Raw genomic sequence first — 16,862 nt, 5'->3', positions numbered from 1 at the left:
CATCGTTGTTAGTAATGCCCCTGGGCACGTCCTGCTCTTTTCTGTAGCATCATTAACTTTAATAATGGGAAATAATGTATGTGTAGCTCTGCCACAATGTCCACAAATGTTATTATAGGGACAGAATAAACGTCTCTTCGCAGTGTCTTCCTGGCACCCGTTCAGTGAGTCGTTTCCTGGGTTAGTAGTTCTGATCAGAGCGTCCGCCTGGTCCGGTGTCTAATAAAAAGTTCGACGGGTTAAGGGAGCCCTCTATTGGACGAGACTGGGAACCCTTGCTGCCTGTAAAATAACCATTTGAGGCTGGCGTTCGTAATAGAAATCCAATTTAGAAATGTGTTTCTTCTGCTAATATTCTGCTTTCTGTGGAGTTGTTTTTTTTACAAAATACCCCAAATCGCTGCAGAGAATAGTCTACCTGATTACGGCAGTAAACACTGCATTAAAGTCAGAGAGCAATCAAAATACATTTGTAGAATAAAACGCATGTATACAATTGTACGTACTGGAATTTAATTATTAAACTCTGCACAAGGAACCGTGTGGGATATTATAATAAAACGCATGTATACAATTGTACGTACTGGAATTTAATTATTAAACTCTGCACAAGGAACCGTGTGGGATATTTAGAGACGTTTAAAGCAGAACATAAACACTACAGTATAGTTTAACACCAAATGAATACCTAAACAGCTGCACTGCTATAAAAAACCGTTTTACACACCATAAAACTTCCTGTTAACATGGCCTTTGAGCTCTGAACATCGCCGATATGGCCGCAGTGCTCGTTTGGAAGGAGCATTGCATTGACATGGGTTAAGCCTCTGAAGTCAGAGGCTGCCCACGGTTTGAGTTATGATTAGGGCTTACGGGTTTTCCGTCTGTATTTATCCATATTTATTTTTTGCTAATTTTTTCTGTATTTATCCATTTTTATTTTGTTTTCTATATAAATGAAGCTACAATGGGTATTTTTCCACATTTATTTGACAGATAAATGTATACTCTCATTTGAATGTCCAAAAGATTTCAGCAGTATACAGTGCAATAGCGTTATATGAAAACACTTGCATTGTAGAATAGCATCAATAACTGTAGATCTGCAATTAGTTAGGAAATCCATTGTCTTTTTTCATCTCCCCTAACTCTCAATCTGTACTCCTACTGACTGTCACTCCTGATTGACTGTAGGAAAAATCACCCAAATAAGACCTATTGTCCGTATTTTTTTGAATTTAAAAATAAATACAGACAGGAAAATAATTAGTTTTCTGTCTGTATTTATCTGTAAAAATTAGTAAAAACGGAAAACAGGAAGCCCTAGTTATGATGCATTAGCCATGATACAATAGTTGTAGACTGTGTCCAGCAATGGCATCACGGTGGATGAATGCAGCAGAATTCCCTAACAATAGTAACACTAATAATACTACCACTACTACTACTAACTATGCAGCCACCAGCACAAAATCCATTCATTCATTCATCCATCCAAATAAATAGATAGAGTTGAAGGGGGTTGATTTGAGGTTAGCTGGGTGTTCTTAGTGGCTACAGAAAGCAAACCAAGGACTTCCCTATAGGGTGACCAACCGTCCGTAAATTTCACGGACAGTCCGTAATTTCGGCCGTCTGTCCGTTGTCCGTTAAGTTAGTTAAGTTAAGTTAAGTTAAAATTTGGTAGAGCGCAACAGCTGCCCCAGCAAAGGGGCGTCCCGGCGCTAAAGAACCACAGAATCATCATCTGGGGGGGAGGGAGCCAGAAATCAAGGACCTAAAGGGGGGGGAAACAGAAAGGTTTTGACAGCTCGCCGGAAGGCCAACAGGTTATCCATAGAGCGAACGTTTGCTGGCAGACTGTTCCAGAGTTTGGCTCCTAGAACTCTAAAGGAACGTCCGCCAGTGCGAGCTAACTGTGTGCGGGGAACTGTCAAGAGATGTTGGCCGAGAGAGCGCAAATTGCGCTGTGGCACATAAGGGGAGAGAAGAGGGCAGAGAAGTTCAGGCCGTCCAGTTTTGAGAATTTTGAAGATCATAACAAGAGCTTTAAACTGGATGCGGGACTCAATCGGCAGCCAATGCAGTTTCCGTATAGTGGCTCTAGCCGAACACCTACGGGGAAGTCCAACCAACGTTCTGGCAGCGGTATTCTGTATGCGCTGCAGGCGCATAATCTCAACTTTGTTGGCGCCCAGGAGTAACACGTTAGCGTAATCTAGGCGGGATAGAATAGTGGCTTGTATGATTGTTTGACGGACCTTGGAATCGAAGAAGCCAAGTATCGGATTAAGGCTCCTCATCAAGCCCACACAGGTGGCCGCTACTCTTTTTGTGTGGGTTTGGAAATTGAGTGAAGAATCCATCCAGACACCTAGGTTTTTGACCAGGGATTTGGGAGGAGGAATGGTGCCTAACGACCGAGGCCACCAGTGTTGGTTCCAGTAGTTGGTGTTCTTACCAAGGAGCAGTACCTCCGTTTTGCCTGCATTAAGCTGCAGGCAATTATCCGTCATCCATTGGGCTACGGCAGCCAGCCCATCCCTAAACCTCGCTGCAGAGATGGAGGGGCCTTCTGTAAGAGTGATAGCTAGCTGAGTGTCATCAGCGTATGACACCAGCGAGAGGCCCCATTCTCTGGCTACTGCTGCAAGCGGTTGAACATATAGGTTGAAAAGGGATGGGCTGAGTGCGGAGCCCTGGGGTACTCCCTGTCCGATGTAGTGGGACTGGGAGAGGAAGGGAGGGGCTGAGACCTGAAAAGACCTGTCCTCCAGAAAGGATCGGAACCAGTCCAGTGCACGGTCTGAAATACCTGCCTTGTTCAGACGGTGAAGTAGAATGTCATGCGATACCGTGTCAAAGGCTGCGCTGAGATCTAATAGGATCAGCGCAGCACTTTGACCGGCATCAAGTATCGTCCGAAGATGTTCTGATGTGGCTAGGAGAGCAGATTCGGTGCTATGGCCTGGTCTGAACCCGTTCTGGGATGGATCTAAGATGTTGTTAAGATCCATATGCTTGGACAGGATGGTGTTGACGTGAGCCTCTGCAAGTTTGGAGATCCAGGGAAGCAGCGAAATGGGTCTATAATTTTCTGGTTTGGTGGGATCGAGGGTCGGTTTTTTGATGGAGGAAGGAATCTTTAACGGACGCCATTTGTCCGTCATTTTAACAGTGCACTGGTTGCTCCACCCTAAAGCCGTCACAGCTTGCACCCACCTCCCTTCTTCACTCCGATGCTGCACCAAAGCTCCTCAGATGCCCCGCAGCATTGGCGAGGCACAGCGGGGTGGCTACCCTCACCCCTCCAGCCCTTGATGACCTGTTAAGAGGTGCTTCGAAGGTGACTGAGAGGGAGGGGCTGCCGGTTCAGGAGCAGCGACATCTATTCACATGCAAACAGCCCTGAATGTGTCATGTCTCTGCTATTTAGAGGGGGGCTCACACATTCCATTTCTACCCAGGGCCCCAAACATCCGAGACTCGGCCAGATTACACCCCTGATTACACCGAGGCAGCACGTGGTTCACTTCACAGAGCTTAATTACTGTCACTAAATTGTAAGCAAACCTCGGTTCTTCAAACATGCAGTCTATAATGTAAGAAAATAAAGAAATGGCACAATCGCACCCACACTGATTAACAGAGTATGGAGGACAATCAGTTCAATCAGTTCTCTTAGAGTATCTCCTGTTAGTACTGTACATCACAGTGGGGGATGGCATTTTGGACAGAGAGCCTGTCTTCTCGTTGTCTTGTGCAGGAGAGGAGCCCAAGATGATACTAGAATACTGCATGCCCACCCCTGTGTTCCCTCCCCTCAGTGATAGCACCTGTCCCCCAGGTGGTGGCTCCAGTCCACCCTATGCCTGGGATGGCTCCTGTCCCCCCCATGTTGTGGCTCCAGTCCACCCCCACCTGTGATGGCTCCTGTCCCCCCCTGTGGTGGCTCCTGTTCACCCCTCCCCCCACCTGTGATAGCTCCTGTCCCCCCTGTGGTGGATCCTGTCTCCTCCCTGGGTGGCTTCTGTCCCAGTCCTGCAATGGCTCCTGCAGAGAGGGTGAAGTTCTTGATGGGCCTCTTCTCAAAAGGGCTCAGCTCAAAATTAATATGGAAAGGTCGGCAAGTAAGTAAGTGAAGGGATGGGTGAATGGCTGGATGAATTAGTGAAAGGGTGAATGGATGAATGAAAGATTGAATAAATGGCTAATGAGAGAGGATGGATGGATTGATGAGTGAGGGGAAGGATGGAGAGAAAATGTAAATAGCTGGATGTATGGGTGGAAGGGTAGCTGGATGATGGATGAGGGGAAAGATGGATGAGGGGAAGGATGATGGATGAGGAGAAGGATGGATGGATGGATGGAGGGGAAGGATGGATGGATGGGGTGGAAGGATGGATGGATGAGGGGAAGGATGGATGGATGGAGTGGATGGATGGAGGGGAAGGATTGATGGATCAGGAGATGGATGGATGGATGGATGAGGGGAAGGATAAATGGATGGGATGAATGGATGGGTGAGGGGAAGGATGGATGATGGATGAAAGGAAGGATGAATGAGGGGAAGGATGGATGGATGAGGGGAAGGATGGATGGATGAGGGGAAGGTTGGATGGATGAGGGGAAAGATGGATGGATGAGGGGATGGATGGATGAGGGGAAGGATGGATGGGTGAGGGGAAGGATGGATGGGTGAGGGGAAGGATGGATGGATGAGGGGATGGGTGAGGGGATATGGATGAGGGGAAGGATGGATGGGTGAGGGGAAGGATGGATGGGTGAGGGGATGGGTGAGGGGATGGATGGATGGATGAGGGGATGGACGGATGGATGAGGGGATGGATGGATGAGGGGATGGATAGAGGGGAAGGATGGATGGATGGGCGGGTGAAAGGATGGATGGATGGATGGATGATGAGGGGAAGGATGGATGGATGGATGATGAGGGGATGGATGGATGGATGATGAGGGGGTGAGTGAAAGGATGGATGATGAGGGGAAGGGTGGATGGATGGATGATGAGGGGAAGGGTGGCTGGATGGATGATGAGGGGGTGCGTGAAAGGATGGATGGATGGATGATTAGGGAATGGATGGATGATGAGGGAGTGGGTAAAAGGATGGATGGATGATGAGGGGAAGGATGGATGGATGATGAGGGGAAGGATGGATGGATGATGAGTGGGTGGGTAGAAGGATGGATGGATGAATGATGAGGGAAAAGGATGGATGGATGATGAGGGAAAAGGATGGATGGATGATGAGGGGAAGGATGGATGATGAGGGGAAGGATGGATGATGAGGGGAAGGACGGATGGATGATGAGGGGAAGGATGGATGGATGGATGGATGATGGGTGGGTGAAAGGATGGATGGATGATGAGTGGGTGGGTGAAAGGATGGATGGATGATGAGTGGGTGGATGATGAGTGGGTGGGTGAAAGGATGGATGGATGATGAGTGGGTGGGTGAAAGGATGGATGGGTGGATGGATGAGTGGGTGGGTGAAAGGATGGATGGATGAGTGGGTGGGTGGATAGTGGGTGGGTGAAAGGATGGATCAGTGGATTGGATGGTGGGTGGGTGAAAGGATGGATGAGTGGGTGGGTGGATGGTGGGTGGGTGGATGGTTGGGTGGATGATGGTGGGCAGGTGGATGAGTGAAATGATGGATGGATTGATGGATTGATGCATTGATACGTGCAAGGGTGAATGAATGGACGTATGAGTGAAAGGGTGGATGTAAGGATGGATGAGTGGATGAGTGAGTGAAAGGGAGGGTAGATGGACAAAAGGATGAATAGATGTGTGAAGGAGTGAAATGATAGATGGATGAGTGATAGGATCAATGGATGGATTCATGAGTGGATGAGTAGATGGATGGATGGGTGGGTGGATGGTTGGATGGAAGGAAGGATTGTGGTAAATATTTAATTACCGTCCTAATTTCTATGCAGGTAAGTACTTAAAATAAAATAACTCAATCGGAAAGAAAGACGCAGAGTCCGTGGTGTTAGAGTTCTTAGGGGTTTTATTCCTTAAAAAGGAATGGTTCTAGAACCGGATATCGGATTCCTGACACCACTGGGGTTCAGGAAGGGATAGAGCCTACTTTATTGACAATACATAACTTTTATACTTAATGCACATAATGAAAATCAATGCAGAAGGCGTAACAGCTGAGAGAAACAAGATAAGAGCACACACGTGTTAGCAATACGTAATCAGAAGGCGCGAACTAGGGCGTGCACAGAGGTGTGTGCTAGAGACGTCATATGAAAGTGTCACAAGTGGGTGGGAACATGGCAGAATCTTGCAATGTCAGCAGAAATCTGAAGTCTGGATGCGCGCGCAGCTGCATGACGTGTGATTTACGTAAAGCTGGAGGGTGCAGGGGACTTGACATTTACACTAGAAGAAAGAGACAGAAGTCTGGCATGTCAGATCAACTCGTTCCTATATCATATCTGATATCTGATGTTTGGGAACCATATTATCTAGAAGGAAAGGTCTCTTGGGCAGAGGCTATCCTATACTGACTATGAATGCGTGCATATGTGCCTACGTGTCTGTGTGTAGAGCGAGGGGGTCATGGGCCTACCATGGTAACGGGAGCTATGAATTACTTGCATGGAGACAGAGAGGCCGGGCCCTTTGCTCTGCAGCGGAGGATTGTTTATCTATTCTGCTGGACTGGAATGTGTTTTCGGGAAGCTGAGCTTGACTATACTGATAGCATGAAGGTAAAATACTGTCTTTGGCAGGCAGGCAGGCCGAGCCAGGCTCCGCTCGCCTCGCAGGGAGTAGGACAGAGTTCACGGGGGGCATCCCACGTTGCAGTTTCAGGAGGCAGAGATGATTTTGAAAAGATGTTCGATGACAAAAAACAGGGCCTAGCTCGCACAGAGCCAGAAATACGTGAAAGTGCACCATACAAAGACGGTGGCACGGCATATTTAGGAACGGAATATCCGACCCATTCAGGGCGGATCTGAAAGAGGACATGTTAACGTTGGACGCAAATGTATTTTGCGTCTTCATAGCTGGCACAGGAGGGAAGTTACATGCACTTTAAGCTCGTACATGGAGACGGTGGGGTACACGTTAGGGAACATTTCCTGACCATAAAATTTATATTTCCTCATTCCCTCCTTGTTCCCTACGGACCCTTCATGATATATCAATCGTCATTAATCCATTTATTTGAGTAGTTAGCATCATCTGCTCATCCTTTTTCACATGGGATTTAGAACGTTGACTTGAAGGGGGAGTGCAGGATGTGGCGCACAAGCCGCAAATCGCTGGCCCACATTGTAAACATAGACAGCAACTGAACACTATAAGTAGTATTGTTCCAAGCAGTGACAGTATTTTCCATCCCCAGGCTGAAATAGTAGTCCAGAGCCAACCGGACCAAGTCCAAGTGCCTGGATTCTGATGTATCTGACTAGCTATCTTATGGAGACGGGTAATAGCCTTATATACGGACGGAGCATTATCTGGGATGAAAAAGCAACAAGCTGACCCGAGGACCTTACAGGCTCCTCCGCGATCGGCTAGTATGACGTCAATAACAAGACGATTTTGAAGAACGACAAGTCTCATAGCAGACTGTTCCTCAGTCAAGTTACCTAGGGCGGAAGTAGTCTCTTTTACTACTGCTTCAAGGGTTCTGGTCAAGTGACGGATAGACTTACTATTAAAAATAGCTCCTAAATAGGGAAAGAAACCTTTATTGAAATCTGTGTACTGTTCCCATGCAGTCTCAGTATAGTCGACAATTGGGAGATCTCTCTTTGGTCTGTGAACTAGGCGGGAATTTCTATGATAATCAGGTGGAGCTAGGAAAACAGGTGGTAGTAAGAATCCAATGTAACAGGTCCCATCCCAATCTAAAGGCAAACGTACATATGCGGTCTGACCACAAATGAAATAGGAATGACGTGTAGCTTTGAATGTGGACTTGCCCTTATCACTAAATTCGACCACAGTAGTACACTTACTATGACCCAGGTGTACGGAACCATTCTTTCTGACACATAATTCACCTTTGACTGGTAGTACTGACATAGTGGGCAAGTCTGGCTCGGTTTCAGATTCAACATTCAGAATCATGAGATTAAGTGTAAACTTTCCTAATCCATATACTTCATTTTCTAGATCAGTCCCTGTCCTTTTGGGAAGTCCCTCTTTGTCAGGATAACACATTTTATGCAAAACTGTGTTCAGGTTTCCCCATACCCATTTACCCTGATAAACTACGGAATTTGAATCTAAGGAATTAATCAAACTAAACCAGGCTCCACATGAACCATTGTGTGTGAACGGGTACGGGAAGAGGGGCAGAACTCCCCTATATTTCTGGTAGGGAGGGAGTCGGCCACATATCCAACAATTTGTAGCGTTGCTGGTCTGATGAGAGTGATGTAACATACTAATGAATGTATTGTTGCGCAGCGCAAGTCGGTAAGACAACTCGTGAGGGGGTAACTCACTAAAAGAATGCTCAGCAGTATCATTAGGAAAAGAATGTGCACGTGTAGCAATGGGAAAGTAGATATGTAAAATTATACTTGTGACAATAATAGTGAGACTTAAAGAAAACATAATCCATAAGGTAACAATACAGTAACTTTTGAGAGATTTGCAATATCGTTGCTTCTTGATCTGTTTCTCTCTATCTCTCTCTCTATTGGGGTCTAGGGGATACATGTCAGAAACTATTTAACCGATTCACCTAGGGGAGGACTTAAACAATTAAACTGTCTGACTTGCTAGACCGCAATTTTAATTTGTACTCTTCTTGCGGAGTTTTCTCTACCATCGGGAGTTTAGAGTCATTAGAATCTGGGCAGTCCTTTGAGGGGGTGGAAGAGTCAGTCTCTGGCAACAGTTCATTACATTTTTTAATATGACTCGTATGGATCCACCCCTTGCGGCCCTCGGCCTTGATTGCAGTCCTCGTGGTCAGAAGGACGAGCTTCGGCTCCTGCCAACGGGGCTCCAGCGGACTCCTCCTGTCGAAATTTCGTATCAGTACAGTATCTCCGGGACGGACATCGTGTGGCTTCACGTCAGTGTTGTCGGGAAAGGCTGCGGCAACCTGTGAACGACATGATTGGAGTGCAGACATCAAGGAGGCAAGGTAATCTGTCAGCATATTACAATCAACATCGGTTATTTTTTTAGGCATGGGCGTCCCCCACATATTTGGTGGCCGGCCAAAGACTACCTCATACGGGGATAGCCCTGATCTCGAATGTGGGACTATTCTCATATAGAATAGTGCAACTGGCAGGGCGACTATCCAGTCGACCCCTTTCTCTTTACATATTTTTGCAAGACGGGTTTTCAGTGTCTGGTTGTGCCTTTCTACAAGGCCAGCTGCCTCGGGATGTCGGACGCAATGGAATTTCCACTGATATCCTAGCAGGAGTGAAACCTGCTTCATGAGCTCGGATGAGAATGGCTGTCCGTTATCTGAGTACACGATACGAGGCAAGCCGTACCGTGGGAAGAATTCTCGAACCAGCTGCTTGGCAGTGGTCGGGGCAGTGTAATCTGGGACTGGATATGCTTCGGTCCAACGGGAAAGTGCACAAACAACTACGAGGACGTACTTGAATCCTCGACAACGTTCCATCTGGATATAATCCATCTGGAGGACTTCAAAAGGGTGATCGGGAGGATGAAATCCACCTTGCTCTACAGGGACGCTTTTTCCTGGATTGAACTGACAACAGATCATGCAAGTACGCACTTTCTGTTTTGCTGCTGCTCGTAAATGTTTGTTGTACCAGAGATTCTGTAAACTGTCTAACATAGCCTTTTCTCCCAGGTGTGCTGGACTATGTGCTGTATTTATTATGACTTGAACCATAGAGTCGGGGAGAAACCATGTAGATTTTCCCTTCGTCATCCATCCCTGATCTGTTTGGACCCTTCCTAGTTCAGTCCATTTCTTGATTTCGTCTAGAGTAGCATGCGTCTGAATATCGATTACATCTAGTGTGGGATCCCTAACTGTCATACAGTGTGTCGGTACTATTGTCTTTGTCACATCAGTTGTCTGGGTGTGAGTCAATGCGGTATGTTTTGCTGTTTGGTCTGCCAGGTCGTTACCCTGGGAAATAGAGTCAGTAACTTTAGTATGTGCTTTACACTTCATGATGGATATGCCTGAAGGCAGATGTATTGCTTCTAACAGTGCTTGAATGAGGGGACCGTGTTGGATCTTGGCACCGTGAGAGGTCAAGAAACCTCGTTCTTGCCATAACATTCCGAAGTCGTGTACAACTCCGAAAGCATAACGTGAATCTGTGTATATGTTAACATTTCTGTTCTTGGCTAGTATACAGGCTCGAGTCAGAGCGATAAGCTCTGCTGCTTGAGCGGACAGTGTATCAATACGGTGTGTGTTTCTTTGATTTCAGTTTCGGTGGTCACTGCATATGCGGCCACTAATTCTCCTGTACTTGTTCTCATACATGAACCGTCCACGTAAAGTGTCAGGTCTGGATTTGTCAGTGCAACATCTGTTAAGTCTCGTCGGGGCTTTGTTACCGCATTAATGATCTCTATACAATCATGCGGGGCTGAATCTGTCATAACCAAGGGTAACAATGTGGCAGGATTTAGAATGTTACAGCGTCTGATTTCTATGTGTGGCTGGAATAGTGTCAATTCATAACCTGTCAGTCGTGCTATAGTCAGGTGTTGAGTCTGTGTTCGGTTTAGAAGGACTTCTACAGAATGTGGAACTTGTACTGTCAACTGGTGTCCTAATACTATTGAATCGCTTTGTCTGATTGCTAGGGCTGTTGCTGCAACTGATTTTAAGCACGCAGGCAGAGCCTGGGCCACTGGATCTAATGTACTTGAAAAATAAGCGCAAGGCTTATGTGAACCTGCTTGATCTTGTGTGAGGACAGACAACGCTGTACCATCACGTTCTGTAACAAAAAGTGTAAAAGGTTTGCTGTAACATGGTGTTGCTAAGACTGGTGCTTGGCATAAAGCTTTCTTTAATTCCTCAAACGCCTGTGTATGTTCCTGAGTCCAAGGGAGGACAGTCGAAGTCGCTGCCTCCTGTGTTGTCAACTGTATCAGCGGTTTAGCTAGAAATGCATACTGAGGAATCCATTGTCTGCAGTACGAGGTGAGGCCTATAAAGGCCCGCACTTCCTTTTGTGTCTTGGGTTGTTGTAACTGTGCAATTAACTGAACTCGATCAGGTGTGAGCTGTCTTCCCCACTTGGACAGCAAGTGCCCAAGGTACACCACTTGCTGAACACAGAATTGTAGCTTCGAAGGAGACACCTTGTGTCCCTTGTCGGCCAGAAAATGTAAAACTGTCAGTGATGCTTGTTCACATTCGGGTTCGCTTCGTGCGGTGATCAGCAGATCATCGACGTACTGGAGTAAGGCAGTGTTAACTGGCATTTGGATACAGTCAAGTTGTCTTTTCAGTGCTTGGCTATAGATTCTGGGGCTTTCTGTGAATCCTTGAGGTGCGCGTGAAAATTTGAAGCTTCGGCCATTTAAACTGAATCCGAAGAGATATTGGCTCTCTGGATCAATGGGTACACTGAAGAAGGCGTTCTTGAGGTCAATTACAGTAAAGAACGTCGCTTCTGAATCAATAGCAGTCAATAAGGATGAGATGTCGGGAACCACAGGATACTGTGGTACAATGCATTTGTTCAGTTCTCGTAAATCAATCACCAGCCGATATACTGGCGGTGCATTGGGATCAGTACGTTTAAGAATCAGAATGATAGGGGAATTACAGATATTGGAGTCGGTTTCTACGACCACTCCTTGGGTAATAAGCTCTTCAATGATTTCCAGTAAAGCCACTACAGCATCGGGCGGCAACTTGTATTGTCTGATTCGGGGTAAAACAACTCCTGGTTTGAGTGTAACACGGTATGGTGTAATGTGCATACAACCTACATCGGTTGGGCCTTGTGCCCACAGGTGTTTCGGTACATTTTTCAATCTGACATCAAACTCTCGTAATACATAGTGACCCTTAAAGTCACGTAGGAAAAGTCTAACTCCCTCCGGAGAACAACATATCACTGCTCCTAGAGCCTTCAGTGTCTTGATACCTAATAAGTTTTCTGGACATGACTTCGTGAGTAACAGGTCTGTAACACGTGATAATGGACCTACTGCTAGGGAAACGGGTTCTGATACTTCATTTACAATAGGCTGTCCTGAAAAACCAAGGGAAACATTCTGTGAGCCTGAGAGGGGTGCCCCTGGAACTTCGTCATGACTGATCGTGTTTCGACTTGCCCCTGTGTCAATTAGAAACTTTCTGTCTTTTCCTAATACTTGACTATGTACATAAGGACCCTCTTGATCTACAGGAATCTCAATAAGAGGCAAGCCAACCTCCCTCTCTAGGCTATTTCATGTGTATCGCTGATAATCGGGATAATCAGATTGGGCATACTGGTACATCTGCTGTGAAACTTGCTGCGTCACGGCAATGGGCTGTGGCTGTGATACCGCTACGGTCTGTGCTGTATGTGGTGGAGCATGCATAGGCTGTATATTCTGTGAAGTCTGTTGCTGGACCTGGTCTTGTCTAGGCTGACGCGGTCTTTCTTTAGTTTTACCTGTTGCTATATTGTGTTTCAGGACTGGACATTCGTTTACATAGTGACCTGGTTGTTTGCAATAGTTGCATGTCCCTTTAACAGGAGCTGCTGAATTACTTGTCTGGGTCATACCCTTTTTCTGACCGTCGACTGGAACCGACTGGGCCACTAACATTTTCATTTTCGTGTCTTTCATACGTCTCTGTTTGTGCTCTTTTTCTTCTCTAATTCTGTTCTGGTGATATTGTAACATTTGTAACATCTGGGATGGCGTATTTGCTTGCCATGTACTTTCGACTTTATATACACGGTTCTTAACTTGTGTCAGGGAATTCTCGACTAATTTTGTTACAAAAAGGTGCGGGTATGACTCGCTACCTGGTTTCAGGCCACTATTAATAATGAAACATTTCTCGAATCTTGAATAGAAGTCACTAGTATCTTCATCGTGTTTCTGTTTACAAGCTGAGATTGCATCCCAGTCTTCCTTTTTAGTTGTCAGTAATCTTGGCAAAACCTGTACTATTAAACCTGGTAATGCTTTAGCTTTGTCCCCAAGGCCTAGCCCTGGAGTACGACCTTTTTCCTCGTCTTCTATTTCAGTCCAAATAATCTTTTTATCTCCCACCTCCCATTCTTTTTCCTTTAGTTTCTCGTAAATGCCCGTGGGCAGCAGTACTTTTAACAATTTCATAATATCCGTATACGTGTAATCTCCCATGAGTAACATGTCCTTAAGCTCTCGGTGAAAACCTGCAGGATCTTTATCGTGACAGGGCACTAGTTTCTTCATTTCTAATAATTCCAACTTTGTTAAAGGTGTGTACACAAACACACGTCGTAGGGTGTTATCAGTATTCATAACTGGGTGTACTTCTCGTAAAGGATTCTGCCTGTCAAAATGAAACATTTCTTTTCTTTCTGGGGGCGGAGCTGGAACGTATTGAGGGCCTAAGAAAGCGTTACATCTGTGCCGTTGTTCTAGAATTATTTGAATCAACTTGGTACTTAGGCCTCTCCATCTATTCATAAGTAGTGCTTCTAATGTATCAGGTAGGGGACCTGGATCAGAATGCTGATGTCTGTATAACGTGATGAGATGCTGAATCATGTACATACCAGCTAATTTCTGCTCGTCTGGGGAAAGGTTCAAAAATGTCTGTGCTACTGTATCATCATTATATGTACTAGAATTGTCAGCCCATAGTACTGCTGACCGGGCTAGTTCTTGTTCATCCATAGAATTGAGTACATGGTACCCCATTCGTTCTTGAAGAATTTTATCGGTAGCCTGAAACAGATATTCAAGAGAACTCGTTTTCGAGATGCCAGAGAGAAAAACTCTCTTGCTTTCTGGACGAATGCCTTTCTTAAGGTAATTTCCCTTACCTACATATGCTATTATTTCTTTAGCCGAGTCTTGTTCCTCTGGTTCATCCTCCTCGGAGGAGTTATTCCTGTCGCTATCTCTTTCCTTTTCTTGTTCCTTTCTTTCGTGTATTTCTATTACTTCTTTCCTGATCTTTTTGTACATACTTGCTATACAATTCTGTTTATCGTGTTTTCCATCGGCTATATTCTGACCCCACTTGTTTAGTGCGTCCATCTCGTCCTGGTCTACTCCAGGCCTGTCTCGTTCTCTTATTAAACAATTTATGAAGAAGCGTAATATACAACCTTGAGTGTCAACTTTCTGGTGAGCCAGGGCCTCTTTAATACTTTCAGGATCTTCCCCAGTCTGGATAAAATGATATATTCTATCTAGGTATTCAATCATTCCTGGGAATAACACTAAGTAATCTGTAACTTTTCGTAAGCGTAGAGATGCTAACAACATCCTGTCGTCTTTACCGGGTACTGGATCGTATCTGCAAATTGGAAGGGGTTCTTTAAGCATGTCGTAACTTGGTGTTCGGGGTGTACGTTGCTTTAATATGTCCCTAAGGTTTAACCTATGTGTTTGTGGCGGGGTCTGGAGACCTCCTGTCGCACCTCCTGAGGCGGAGGCTTGAGCATGACTTGTCTGTGGAGTCTGTATCTGTAACGGAACTTGTCTTTTACCAGGATCAGGCCCAAACGGATTCAGGGTATTAAGCTTGGGTGTAGGAAGTGGTGGAGGAACAGGTGGAACAGGATTTCGAACAGGTGAGCTCTGTTGCGGTACGGGCTGGGCATTGTCTTGGAGTGGGTTGCCACCAGCGTCACCGTCAGTAGGCGGTACGTTGGTACGTGGATTGGTGTAAGCGGGAGCTACATCGTCTAGATAGGAGGCAAGAAATATGTCTTTGGTGGTCCTGTGATTTACTTTAGTCGGAACCAATGGTGGCGGCAGATCTTTCGGTATTTCTGGAGTAGCCTTAGGCAAACCCTCGGTCACTAAATACATGCCGTTGGCAAGAGTGTTTCGCATGCGGTCTACTTGTTCCGCTTTTACTCGGATACCTTCAATAACTAATTTGTTTTCTCGGACCTCATCTGACTCTTCTCTATGTTTTTCTGCTTTTCGGAGTGCCTTTTCTGTACGTTTATGCGACTCTTTACGCCACAACTCTATGGCATCTTTCTGGGATTGTCTGGCTTTCTTTTTCCATAGCGCTTCCTCTACTCTCATGATGCACTCGGCATCCCATGTTCCGGTAGCAGGCCACCTGTGTCTCTCTTCTAGGTGCTTGGTATAATCAGCCCATAAATCTAGATACAGTATGGCATCTAAGCCATGCTTATGGTACATAAAATTTCCAGGAGTATCCCTAGGGGGGATAGGAATTTCTTCCTCTAGTATCCCTTTCCTAGTTCCTATCTGTCTTAATTTATTGAAAAACGGCATCTCGTTACTTGATACTGGACACTTGATACTTGTTACTTACTCTGAACACAGCTAGTTATACAAAAACACAGTAATGTACATCAAACAGTCACTCATACCACGACATTAATCACATGAAACATTTTGAACACATATGGACTACACTTGATACTAAATGTACTGCTAAACAGCACAGATACACTGTCTAAAACAGCGCAGACCGTGTTTGTGTACCCAAACCCGTCTTTACCGGATACATAATAATGCACCCGTCTAGATGCGTCCCCAGCAACGGTACTCACCGGGAAGCACGGAACAGAAGGCCTCGGAAAACTCGACTGGACTGGACCGGACTGGACTCGACTCGACTCGATACGTGAATACTTCGGAACTGGTGGGCCTCTTGACACCTCGGACCTTGCTTCTTTCGGCTAGGCTCTGGTCGGGATCCTCCGCACTCCTCACCGCCTCGTCTGGGTGTTGATCGCAGTCTCTGTCACCTCCGTAGGCCTGAGGGAGATACAGGAAATCCTGCGGGTACGCGTAGTTGTCCGTCTTGACTGTGGCAGGGGGCAAAGGCTGCACCGCACCAACCGGCGCGTGGGGTGGGGGAGGGGTCCCTGTTCGGGCACCAAATTACTGTGGTAAATATTTAATTACCGTCCTAATTTCTATGCAGGTAAGTGCTTAAAATAAAATAACTCAATCGGAAAGAAAGACGCAGAGTCCGTGGTGTTAGAGTTCTTAGGGGTTTTATTCCTTAAAAAGGAATGGTTCTAGAACCGGATATCGGATTCCTGACACCACTGGGGTTCAGGAAGGGATAGAGCCTACTTTATTGACAATACATAACTTTTATACTTAATGCACATAATGAAAATCAATGCAGAAGGCGTAACAGCTGAGAGAAACAAGATAAGAGCACACACGTGTTAGCAATACGTAATCAGAAGGCGCGAACTAGGGCGTGCACAGAGGTGTGTGCTAGAGACGTCATATGAAAGTGTCACAAGTGGGTGGGAACATGGCAGAATCTTGCAATGTCAGCAGAAATCTGAAGTCTGGATGCGCGCGCAGCTGCATGACGTGTGATTTACGTAAAGCTGGAGGGTGCAGGGGACTTGACATTTACACTAGAAGAAAGAGACAGAAGTCTGGCATGTCAGATCAACTCGTTCCTATATCATATCTGATATCTGATGTTTGGGAACCATATTATCTAGAAGGAAAGGTCTCTTGGGCAGAGGCTATCCTATACTGACTATGAATGCGTGCATATGTGCCTACGTGTCTGTGTGTAGAGCGAGGGGGTCATGGGCCTACCATGGTAACGGGAGCTATGAATTACTTGCATGGAGACAGAGAGGCCGGGCCCTTTGCTCTGCAGCGGAGGATTGTTTATCTATTCTGCTGGACTGGAATGTGTTTTCGGGAAGCTGA

The sequence above is a fragment of the Lissotriton vulgaris genome, chromosome 3_1, assembly GCF_964263255.1.
Source record: "Lissotriton vulgaris chromosome 3_1, aLisVul1.2, whole genome shotgun sequence".
Taxonomy (NCBI): domain Eukaryota; kingdom Metazoa; phylum Chordata; class Amphibia; order Caudata; family Salamandridae; genus Lissotriton; species Lissotriton vulgaris.
This window is presented reverse-complemented; position numbering follows the sequence as displayed.